Here is a 13462-nt window from a genome sequence, read left to right on the forward strand (position 1 = left end):
CCTAAGTTTCACCAGCCTGCAAAAGAGTCTTGTATAGTTGACCTACCGATCAAGTACATGGATGGATAGAGTGATCTTTGTTTATTCTCTTCTCTTTCCAGTTCTTAGATGAATGTACAGATAAACAACAAAATGACTAAAAGGGTGAGCAACTAAAGGAAGAAAAGATAACTAAAAACTGCTTTATTTTGAAATTTAAATTAAGAATATGAATTGAATTGCCAGCACTCAACAGATTAAAAACTTGGAGACTAACAAAGCAACTTGGTGTTTGTGATGGTTTGTTTTGTGTTGACTTTGGTAGGTTAACGTACTCATTTAATCAAGCACTGATCTACCTACGTGTTGCTGTGCGGCACTTTGTAGATGTGATTAACATCTATAATCAGCTGACTTTAAGGAAATTATCCAGATTAATGGGAGTGGGCCTCATCCAATCAGTTGAAAGGCCTTAAGAGGAAAGCCTAAGGTTTCCCAGGGAAGAAGAAATTCTGCCTAAAGGCAGCAGTATCACCTCTGAGTTTCTAGCCTGTGGATTTCAGACCTAGTTCCACAATCACGTCAGCCAATTTCTTTCAAAATATACATAGATATAGACATACAGATTTATATGTTTCTGGTTAATATAGATTTATATGTTTATATCTATGTCTAGATAGATATAGATATAGATACAGAAATATGGATATAGATCTATATGTCTGTATCTATATCTATATCCATAAATATATATCTCTCCTATTAGTTCTGTTTCTTTGGAAAACCTGATTAATTTATGTTTATTACTACTCAACCTACTTGATTTAAAATAGAATAAAGGTAAAAGAAGAAAGCTTTTTCTCTTCCACATTTTTCTTAAATTCCTTTGTCCTTTTTACTTCATCATAGAATTTTATTTCTTAACATTTAAATACCACCAAAAAAGCAGTTTTAAAGACACAAAATAGAAATATACTGATACCATGTTTTGTTAATATCCGGATAATTAATATGTATATTTTTGGGAATAGCTAATATCAACCATTGTGTTAAAACTAAGGCAACATATCTTTTTGTGAGCCTAATGAGTTATTTTTAAGTTTGGCAGGAATAGGTTTCCTAAGAATGTCAAAGCCAAGAGTTATGCAGGTCTTCCCAATTAAAAAGCAATAAAAACTATTCGAAACATCCCACCAAAAATAAGATTTAATACATGCAAGCTATTTTGCTTGCTTTTGATCTTTTATATAATTCTTTCAATTTTTTCCAAAGAATATTAATACCACTGAGAAGTTCTTCATTGCATTTGAAGTCCAGTGAAAAATCCAGTGATACATAAGTAATTTAAGATTTAAAAATAACTTGGGAAAACGTAAAGGCTTTTAGTACAGAGTTTCAAATGAACTTAGGTTTAGATCTTTGTAATAAGACATGGATAATTAATTTAAGGTGATGTCAGGTGATTGAAATTATGAGAAAATGACCGAGTAGTTACTTAACACAATAATCTGCCAAAAAGCAGTAGCTAATATACTGACTCTGGTAAAAAAAAGTTGCCTTTTATGACATAATATTCCTTCACCAAAGAAAAACAGCAAATGTTAACCAAACTTTGGAATCAGACTCTGAGCTTAAAGAAACATGCAGTTCATTCATTTTCTTCATACACAATGGAATTTATGTGGGAATATGCATGATAGGCCAAAATGTGCGTAGCCTTCCTCTCAACTCCAGTCACAAGAGCAGCAACTGAATGCAACCTCCTCAATATCCTGGGGGTTTTCTCAATAGTAGCTAACTCTCCATCCCTTCCAAATTTTCAACCATTCTAATTTTCTCAAGAATGTACGTGTGTTTTTTATTTAAATCTCATCTGCTAGGAAGTAAATTAAATGTCTTGACCATTGTTCACAAATAGTCATGTTTGAAAGAGCATATTGTAAGCCTCTGGGTTCTTTCTTTCTTTAGACAATATGCATGTTAATGAACAGCCTGCAAGTCATAATTCTCTGGAGGCTGTCTCAGAACTACCAGGCTTTTCAGCCATAGGTTTCTGATTAATAATGGATTACAAGTAGAAGAAAGATCACAATAAGGAACTGTCTTCAAAGAATTATTTTCATTATTAGAGTCTGTTCGTGTAGTACAGAAGTGCACAATTTGTAAATTTTTTTAAATTTTAAAGGCGGACTATTTTTTTTTTTTAAGCATTACAAGCACTGATAGGGACAAGAATTGATGACAGTAAAGTGTCTTGGTGGATCTACTCATTCATACATTCATTCACTCACTCATTCAACTAATAAATATTGAGCACTTATCCTAAATCAGGCACCGTGGGAGGCGCTGAGTTCACAAGGATGGAAGAAGACAAGCAATGTTTTCTTATGGAGCTTGCTGTTGGTGGGGTAGAGATTAATAAATATGTTAAACTTAGATAAGTACTCTGAGTGAATGTGGCACAGTGTTGTAGATGCATATAGCAAGAGAACCTCATCCAGATGAAGGGTCAGAAAAGGTTTTCCAAAGAAGTGATACTTGAGCTGGGATCTCAAGGATGCCTAGCAGCTAACTAGTAGAAGGGAGAGCCACGCTGAGGAAAGTTCCAGAAAGTGGAAATGGTTTGTGTAAAGTCCCTGTGGCACAAGATAGCATGGCACAAAGAAGGATGAAGTGTCCCAAGGGATGAGAGCAAGGTGGTGATCCAGTGAGATGAGACCTAGTCAGACATTGGTTTATTCTAGAAGAAACAGGAAGTCACAGAAGGATTTTGAGGAGAATGATGACGTGATCCTAGGGCACACATCTGTCTTTCCTGCTGGGGGTTTTGTTAAATACCAGAAATGCAATGCCTGACACTTAATAGAGTTGATAAATAAAAGAAAGAAAGAAGGGGAGGGCAGTGAAAGGGAAACAACAGAGAGCGAGACAGAGTAAGTGGTATAGATTTGGAGATATCTAGGTTAAATAGAGTCCCCACCCCCACTGCCTTGGCTCCTCAACTTTTTCCAGAGCTTGTCTCATTTTGGTTGCTATCATCATTTTTATAGATGGTGTTAATAAGGCCAGGATAATTAAGTAACTTGCTTAGGTGATACAACCATATCAGCCCTCTCTCCAGCATCTTAGTGTGTGTGTGTGTGTTTGTCTGTGTGTCTGTGTGTCTGTACGCATGCCCACACACATACATCATTCTCTCCACCCAGATAGGTCTTGATTGTGATTAAGATTTAAAGTAAGTGTCTAAATACTGGGGCCATGCTTTATATTCTTAAAATTATCTTTTAATTCAAGTTGGTGTGAAACACAGTGTGCCCAACAGATAGCAGAAATGCATAATGCATAAAATGGACTGCATAATGAGGTAATTGATTTCTCATTTCCCTATGGCTTTCTGGGCAATTTGGCTTTCAATGAGTTGGCAAGATTCCTGAGCTGTTGTCACACTTCGGATTTACAGAAAATTGAAGAGCTGGCTCTCGTTGTAGTTCCTTCAGGTTAAGAAGAAAGGAGTTAATATTATTGACTCCCCCGCTGAAGAGAAGATAAAAAGACACTCCCTCAAGATATATGGTCAGATTCTTCCTCCCTTTCCCACGTTGCCAATTTGGATTTCACAAAAGTGTAACTTGGTCAACTTAGAGACACTCCCAGAGTAAAAGAAAACTACTCAAGAAGAAATTTTAGCATTTGACCTAAAACAAATCCCAGTTCCTTTCTGGAATTAAGTTGAGTTCCTGGAGAAAAAGGCTATCCATTTTTTTTTTACCCCAAAGAAGCAGTTTCATGATCGTTGCTTGGAATTGAGTCCTTTGCTTCCCTCACTCTGTCTCTGCTAAAACTTTTGCTTCCAGTTTGGGATCTGTCCTCTCTCTTATCCCACATAGCCCAGGTCATCCCAGGTACTCCCACTTCTTCTTCTTCAGGACTATTTTCCTGGGCTCCTCACTCTTAGGACCTATTCTACCAGTAGTGCTGATGCCCCCTTTTCCTCACTTCTCCCTTCCCATGTTTCCTAGCCCTCTGCTCAAGAAATTCAGCCCCATGCTGATTCCAAAATTTAAAAAGTTTTACTCTGAAAATTAATTACATAACTTGTACCAAGTATAGTGTTTAAGTATGTGTGTCAGGGGGTAAGGTGGGGAGATAGCTAAAAAAAAAAAAAAAGAAGAAGAAGAAGAAATATGTTTTCCCTGTGATATACTTTCACCCTCTGTTGTTTTCTGGTTCTTAGTGATACCACCTTTCAAAGCTTTTGACATTTACTTTGAATGCTTGCTTCAGGTGTGAGTAATATGCTACCGCTTTCCAAACTCAAGAATGCAGGGAGGAAAAAACAACTTGGAATGATTCATGGTGCCAATGGAAAGTTGCTGACAAAGAAAGACGTGGAGTCCTCAAGAGCACAGAAACATCTCCAGGAGTTCAACTTGATCAGAAACCTCCCCCACCCTCATTCCAACCTTCCTGTCAGCTCCACTATGGGGGGCCGGACCCCAGGGACAGAAGCCCTGGGGAACTTCCTGTGTCTGCTACAGAGCTGGCTGCGGAACAAAGGAGGGAGATATCATGAGTTGGATAGAACTTTATGAAAACCCAGCCACTGTGATTATTTTCCTCAGAACACGTATTTTTGAGTTTGGGTCAAACATTAATGTGCTCTAGCCAGGTGTCTTGGATTTGAATCCCAGTTCTACCACTTTTCAGATACATGACCTGTAACAATTTAACCTCACTTTTCACACTTATAAAATAGGGGCATTATTACTCTCTACTTCACATGGTTATCGAGAGAATTAAATGAATCAATTAACATAAAAAAATGAGAACACTTTCTGGCACTTTATGGAATTGCTCAATTAAGACTGAAAATAAACAGAAATTTTGGAAGCCTTCCGACTGTATATAACAGCAAGCATGCAACTGTAGGCCATTTAGAAACGAGTAATGGTTATCTATCTTTGCCATTGTCATTCTGAAGATTCAGTGAGATGATGTATGTGAAAATCTCAGCAAAACAACTCAACAGTTGCTATTATTATTATTATTACCATCATCATCAATATCATCAGCATGTATTACTTTTGTTAGTTTGTCAGCTGCTATATCGGCACAGGGCCTATTGTACCCATAGAATGTTAGGATTGTGGCAAAACTGGCATTGCTGATCATTGGAAAAATCTTTAATCAAGACAATTCAGTTCCAAAATTTCGAGTCAACTCCTAGTACCCATATAACTAGTTTGTATCTAAAGGGAGGAAACATGGCCACAATTTACATCCGACAGCATTTCTTAGGAAATCTTGCTGCTAAATGCAACTGACTACTTCTTCGAGAAGGACTAGAAAAGTCAAGTTTTTAAAATGTTAACACAACTATTTAGAAACAGGAAGAAAAAGGAATCAAATGGCTGTTGTTGTTACGTTTCAACCTTTTAAAATACCAAACTAGGTTTTGTTTTGTTTTGCTTTGTTTTGCTTTACAGAAGTAAACATTTGTTTGGGTGGCCATCTTAGAACATATTCTAGCACTGACTTTTGTCACAGTGTGCAAACATTTTCTTGCTTTGTGTTTTCCCTGGGTAAACATATTGAGAATGTGATTTTCCATATGCACCCTGTCATTTGCATTACATTGAGGGATTTGATTTGTCTGAGATATGCAAGATCCCTGAGTCAGGATAAACCCCGCCACTAACTTTCTAAATGATATTGAGCTATTCCCTCTGGATATCCAATTTCTTTGTTCACAGATCTCTTTCTCCTAAAAGAAAACCATGTTATGTTATTCCTCGTGCTTTCTATATTATTAAAGCAATAGTAACTGCATGATTCAATTTATTTCAAAAATGATTATTAAAAAACTTACATCTATACTCTGTTTAATGCTGGAGGAGGAAAAGACCAGAAGATTAATGGCACACTGATGAGAGAGAGCAGAGAAACTCCAGCCCCTGAGATCATCAAAACCAAAGACATGTACACAACTACCTATAATGTAGGCCAGACCACATAAATGTTAAGCGATGTTTTAAAGTATTCGGAAAAATAATGCCTTAACTAAATAAAATCACCCTACATCCAGAGTATGAATGATGCTGTTATTACTTATTTCTACTGTCTTCCATCTATTTTATAGTGTTCTTTGATCCATTCTTTGCATTATTCTTGTCTGAAAGTAATATTCTTGATATGTTTAATAAGGAGACCCCTCCTTTGTTCCTAGATGCCGTGGCTGCTGATCAACAAAAGCCATTGAAGGACTTAATCCCTTAAGCTTGGCACTACATCAGTCTGGAAGTAGTTTACATGCAGAGTTCTTTGGAGTAAATACTCATTAGAGGTTCTGTTGGCTCACTTGGTCACCCACACTTTGCAGTGGGTGGCCCAGTTGGTATCCTCATTATTTTATTTTCCACCCTTGAAAAAAATCCAGCTGTAGCAACCTGAGACTACTTTCTTTGGTACTCTAAATCCATTGTGATGGAGCGTCCATTCATTTGTGATGCTAGTTAATAGGTACAAAGAAGTAAGTGCCTCAGGCTGGTAATGCTATAATAATTTTTTTGCTAATACACCTTTTTCAGTGCAACCTCCTGAAATGCAATCTGATCACTTCAAGGATAATTCACTAGTAATTTCTCACACCTGAGAATTTAAAGAATTGTGTCATCTCCCTTCCTCCCTCTCTTTCTTCCCCCTCTCCTTTCTACCGCCGTCTTTACACAAATGAACAAATCAGTTCACAGAAGCAAAATTTATCAAAGTTAGTCACAAATTACAGAGCAAAATTCTTGCTTTTTCACTTATTACTTAAATAGATCTTTACTACCTAGAGCTTCTTGATTAGTACTTGGATCAGAGAAGCAGAGTTTCTATAATGCCATCCTTCCAGATTTAGCAATGAAGGTTTTCAAGAGAAAAAAAATCAACTAATGTTTCTTGACTATCTATGAAGTGCAAAGCAAAGTGCTGTGAAACTACAAATAGGATAGACATGTCTTCTTCTTATGGGACCCCCACTGGGTTCCCCATTCAGCAGGGAGTCTGCTTGAAGATTCTCTCCCTCTGCCCCTCCCCCCACTCACCCTCTCTCTCTCTCTCTCTCATAAATAAATCTTTTAAAATAACATATATAATGTTCTCAGAACAATTGCTAACTTCTTTCTATAGCTACGAATATAAGAGAAGCTATCGCATTCTCAATAAATTAGCATCAATTTTCAATAAGAAAACATTTAAAGTTTTCAATTTTAGAATTTATAAAAATAAGATTCTTTGGTTAATTTCCCTGTGGATGATAGGAAATGTAGTGGAGATACGGTGTTAGACCATGAGGGAGTATGACCATCTAAAAGATGTTGGGCATTATATTGTATATTTGCATCCATTACCTCACTTACTACTCAAAATGACCATGCAAGTTACATACTGTTTTATCTGTTGCACAAAAAAACTAAAACATGGGCCAACAAAAATGAAATAAAGAGCCAGGATTTGAAGGCAAGTTCAGCTGGCTCAAAAAGTCACATTTTTCTCATTCCTTGAGTTCTGATCTCATCTTCTTCAAAGACAGGAAGACTGTAGGAAGCATCCTGTCATCTCTGTGCAAAGTTATACAGTATCTTGGATTGTAACTGCTCCTAAGATTTAATAACTGTAGAAAAAACAACAGCAAGCTATCCTCCTGTGTACCATAAATAGGCCACTCCATGGTAAATTACATACTTGTGACTTATCCTAGAAGGAGCCCCACGTCGCTTTTGGACAGCGTTGCTGACCAAAACCATAAGGGCTTACACATGTTTAGGGTCTGCTCTGCTAAGTGTGTAACACACTCAGCTAACGCTGTGCTATTCCCAGCCTTACTACCAACTTACTCACACTCGCTGCACTTGTGCACGGATTCACTTCTGTCTTGTCTCATCCATCACAGTACCCAGACGTTTGTTTGCTTGTTAAACCTTGACACTTAACCACATAAGACTTGTATAAATGGTCAAATAGATTCATAAGAGGGAAATTCATAAAACTAGTCACTTCAGTTTATTATCATAAGTCTTAAATTATTCATCCACAGACCTACACATAAAATTTCATTTTTGTCTATATTATGGTTTCTGGTACACCAGTCTATATTACAGAAAGCTCCTCCCACCTAGAATGCGATAAGAACTCTGAAATGGTTTTAATTTTAATAAGACAATTGTTGTAGAGCTATACATGTTTGTTTTGTTTCAATGTGATTTGAAACTCAGCACATTCTGAGGCACTAGTACTATTAATTTCAACTGAGACTATATGGTTGTATATCTATAATATCTATACATCTATATATTTACATATATAGTTATATACCGAAAGATATATTTGTATGTACATATATATACATGCCCACATGCATATACCTGTCTATGTGGTATCAAAAATTAAGTTTAAATGTTTAGGCTTGAAACTTTGAAACTTAAACTTTTTAATTTTTCTGCATGTTATATACTATTATATCATTATAATGTCTACTTACACACAAAGTAAAGTCAATGGAAGACATGTAATTTGACTTTTATTCAGCATGACACTATAAATTATATCAGAATTATAACAAGTAATAATTTTGGACACAAGTAATATGTTCTCTAGTCTAGATGCTTTACTCTGATTAAAAAGATAGTTACATGCTAAATTCCTTGTAAATAAGTTCATGGAACATTCATTCATTCATCAACAAACTTATTAAACAGATTCTATGTGTAAAGGCAAATAAATGTACTGCGGTACTGTTGCTATTTTCAGTAATGCTACCAAAAATAACTAGGTACTCTATACCAGATAGTGCAGAAGGCACTTGGAAAATGCAAAGATATCTGAGAGGTAGTCCAAGCCATCATAAAGTTTATTACCTAATAATATTAAGTTAGTGCTCTACCAATTTTCTTTAAAAAAAAAAACACATACATGGTTTCATTTTATCCTTATGACAACAACAATATGAAGTAAACGTTATTATTATCTCCCCACTCAAAGATGACAAGTGACATGAGCAAAGATTCAATATGGGTCAGGATTCCAACACTTAAATGTGCTGCTATTATCAGAAGGTCAGCCCATACAGGAAAAATGGACGGAATCAGTGCCCTATGGATTCATGAAGAAGTGGTCTGAATTTTTTTTTTAAGTGAACTGAAGCAACAATAAACTTATTGCGATTTTATGTTGACACATTATGCAAACAAGTATTTTAAGCCTTTGGGAAATTGGGAAAATAAAGATTTTTCTTATAAGCCACTACATTGTATCCATTATTCGATCTAAAATCTTAAAAAGCGGGTGCCTGGGTGGCTCAGTTGGTTAAGCGACTGCCTTCGGCTCAGGTCATGATCCCAGACTCCTGGGATCAAGTCCCACATCGGGCTCCCGGCTCAGCAGGGAGTCTGCTTCTCCCTCTGACCCTCTCCCCTCTCATGCTGTTTCTCTCTCGCTCGCTCTCTAATAAATAAATAAATAAAATCTTTAAAAAAATAAAAAAAAAATAAAATAAAATCTTAAAAAGCAATCACACAAATGGAAACATTCTTCCGTCTTATCTAAAGCCTAAATCTTTTCATTCTTTTGGAAGTTGTTGTGCATATAGGGTCCAGGTACAAATAGGCATCTTCCCACAGCATTCAAAATGTGTTACTGTGCATTTATTCCCTTTGTATTTGAATCTCTTACTTTTTAAACTATGATGTCAAAACTGGTCTGTCATCCCTGAAACAGAGAGCCGTGTTTTCTCTGGACACTGAACCTTTGTTAGGGCAATCATCCTCACTGTCCTTTGCCTCCTTCATGGTCTTGAACTATTTGAAATCTTGCCTCCACTTTAAAGTTTGCTGCAAAGCCCATCTTTGTTGCTCAGTGATGCTTTCCCAGGCCCACTCCCAACAGAAGGGACTTTTCCTCTTCACTGAACTATTTTTGTTTTTAATCTTTATCGTTCATTCTCTTTATATGACACTCATTTAATATATTTATGTGTTTTATGTATATTCTTATCTCTTCGGGTAAATTATAAATTCTTAGGGATCAAAACTTATGCAATTTTTTTTCCTCTAAGGTTATATCAGCAACTAGGACAATTTTGGTATACTCAATAAATATTGGGCAAATCAATACAATATTGTCAATAAATTCAACACAAATATCACTCTAATGACACATTTTGTAATTCTAATATCACATTCTACACAATGAATATTCAAAGATTTGGAGTATTCCCATGTGTAACTGATAAAACCTTATGAAATGGCATTTATTCTGATCTGTAATTATTTCATTTATATACTTAATTTCTTCCTCCTTCACTAGAATAAGACCTCCATGAAAGCAAAGACCTGTCTACTTTGTCCAGGTAGGGAGGGGGGGAAGGACAGAAGAAGGTACAGGATCTCCTGTAAGTTACTGTTCTCACCACTTTTGTTGACTGGGAAGTCTCCTGTGTCCCATTTCCTAGTGTCAGGGCCTCCTGACACAGCAGAACAGGAATCAGCCTAGAGGAATTGGTGTTGCTGACATTGGGTACATAGTATAACAAAGAGAGGACTAAAATATTCTACCTGTTTCCATCTCTCTTTTGCTCATTAATTAACATGACAACTATGAAAGTACATAACTGGACCAGTAAAATGTCGATGTAGGTGTTTGGTAAATATAGAAAAAATGTAAATTCGTGACTTCCATGGACATGTTGAGCATCCAACTTCATAGCACAAAGGTGCTGAAACCTTAGTTTACACAAAGAAAAACCAGCCACAGTGAGATTTTGTAGATTATATAAAGTAGTAGCCAAAAAGAAAGAGAAAAAAGAAGGGAGGAGGGGAGGGAGGAAAGAGGGTCCTTTTAGGGTAATTAAAAAAGTTCAGTGGAGAAGTTGCAGTGTTTTCAATAAGTAGTACAAGAGCAACTGGATATCCATGAGGAAAAAAAATCATAATTTTGACCAAAATCTCACACCTTATATAAAAATCAACTCAAAATGAATCACAGATTTAAATGTAATTATAGGGGCGCCTGGGTGGCTCAGTTGGTTAAGCGACTGCCTTCGGCTCAGGTCATGATCCTGGAGTCCCGGGATCGAGTCCCGCATCGGGCTCCCTGCTTGGCGGGGAGTCTGCTTCTCCCTCTGACCCTCCTCCTTCTCATGCTCTCTGTCTCTCATTCTCTCTCTCTCTCAAATAAATAAATAAAGTCTTTAAAAAATAAAAAAAAAAATAAATGTAATTATAAAACTCTACAACTTGTAAGAAAAAAAAAAGTAGGAGCAATCTTTGAGATCTAGGACTAGGCAAAGAGTTCTTAGACTTAACACCAAAGTATAATCCACAGAAAGAAAAAAATGATAAATGAACTTCATCAAAATTTTTAAAATTTTGTTCTATGAAATTAAAGCAAGTGACAGAGTAGGAGAAAATGTGCAAATTACAACTGCAACAAAGGTCTAGTACAGAGAGTATATAAAGAACTCTCAAAACCCGACAGTAAAAAGACAAACAATTCGATTAGAAAGTAGACAAAAGACATGAAGGGGCATTTCACTTAAGAAGGCATACAGATGGCAAAATGCATCTGAAAAGATGTTCAACATCATTAGTTCTTAGGGAAATGCAAATTAAAACCACAGTGAGATATCAGTACGCACCTATCAGAATGACTAAAATTTTTAAAAAAAATCAGTGACAACACCAGATGTTGGTGGGGCTGCAGAGAAACTTGATCACTCATACATTGCTGATGGGAATGAAAATGGCACAGGACTTGGGAAAACAGTTTAGCATTTTCTTTAAAAAATAAAAATGCAACTATCATATGACCCAGCAATTATACTCCTGGGCTTCTATTCCAGAGAAATGAAGGCTTCTGTTCATACACAAACCTGTGCACAAGTGTTCATATATTCCTTTTTCATTATTGTGGTAATATACACATACCATAAATTTTACCATTTTAATCATATTTAAGTGCGCAATTCAGTGACATGTAAGTACATTCACAACACTATGTAACCATTACCACTACCCATTTTCCAAACTTTTTCATCAACCCAAATGGAAACTCCATACCCATTAAGTGATAACTTCCATTTTCCTCTCCCTTTCAGCTCCTGGTAACCTCTAACTCTCCTTTCTCTCTGTATGAATTTGCGTATTTTAGGTACTTCACATGAGTGGAATCCTACAAAAGATATGCTATTGTGTCTGGCTCATTTCACAGAGCACAATGTTTTCCAGGTTCATCCGTGGTGCAGCATGTATCAGAATCTCATTCCTTTTTAAGGCTGAATAATATTTCATGCTATGTATATACAACATTTTCTTTACCCATTTATATGTTGGTGTACATTTTGGTTGTTTCTACCTTTTGTCTATTGGAAATAACACTGCTATAAACATTGGTATGCAAGTATTTAAAACAGATTTATTCTCAATGGACAAGAATGGGAAACAAACCTGCCTTTCAACAGGTCAATGGTTAAACAAACTGGTATTCCATGCAATGAAATATTACTCAGCAATAAAAAAAGAATAAACTATCGATACACACAACCACCTGTTGCGAAGTTCCAAAAAATTCTGTTGAGTAAGAAAAGCCAACCCCCAAATATTATATAGTGTATGAATCCATTTATGGAACATTCTTGAAGTGACAAAATTAGGGCAGGAGAGAAGTATACATGACTATAAAAGGCAACATGATAGATAACTGCAGAATGGAAATGTTTTGTATCTTGACAAATGTCAAAACCTGGTTGTGATCCTGTACTATGCTTTTGCAAGATGTTACCACTGGGGGAACCTTGGCAAAAGTTACCCCAGATCTCTCTATGTCACTTACTACAACTGCATGTGAATCCACAATTATCACAAAACAAAATGTTTAACTAAAAGAAAGGAAGAGAGAAAGGGAGGGAGGGAGGAGGGGAGGGAGGGAAGGAGGGTGGAAAAGAGGATGGGAGGAAGGAAAAAAATCTCACTCAGATATACAAATATATATACAAATTCAACCTGAGTCTCTGATGGGGCACAGATCCCTTAGACCCGTCAGCCAAGTCTCTTCCACATTGCCCCCAATGGCAGCCCAGAGGCACCGCGTGAATTTTAAGATGTTTCCAGAATGGAAAGGGTGATGACTCAGATTTCAGTTTAATACCCACAGTGAACTGCACACAGTACAATTATAAAATGGCACTATTTTAAATTTCTTTCAACTATATTTATTTACAGAATTCCCTGAAAATTTTTTGCAGGAGCTATATCATGACACTAAACCCCTACCATCAGTGTAGAGGAGTTTCTCTTACTGGGGTTGTGTTATGGAAGCAGAGGGCATACTCTGTTCCTCTTCATATTGTATACATATTTTGTCTTTTACTGAAGATTTATGATGAGGGAAATAACTTTGAGTCTTATGTTAATTGTTTGAGGCCTTGCTTTGACAGTGCTAATTG

General features: G+C 36.4%; 1 protein-coding gene and 1 non-coding gene across 2 annotated transcripts in view; one reads left to right on the forward strand and one right to left on the reverse strand.

The window, feature by feature from the left end:
- Positions 1-13462, reverse strand: part of DKK2 (dickkopf WNT signaling pathway inhibitor 2) — a 95099-nt gene that overhangs the window by 33077 nt on the left and 48560 nt on the right. The window lies entirely within an intron of this gene.
- Positions 13343-13457, forward strand: LOC116630393. Its single transcript, XR_004298970.1, has one exon. It is a non-coding gene; the product is annotated as a U5 spliceosomal RNA (small nuclear RNA).

Source organism: Phoca vitulina, unplaced genomic scaffold, assembly GCF_004348235.1.
Source record: "Phoca vitulina isolate PV1807 unplaced genomic scaffold, GSC_HSeal_1.0 scaffold3, whole genome shotgun sequence".
Classification (NCBI taxonomy): domain Eukaryota; kingdom Metazoa; phylum Chordata; class Mammalia; order Carnivora; family Phocidae; genus Phoca; species Phoca vitulina.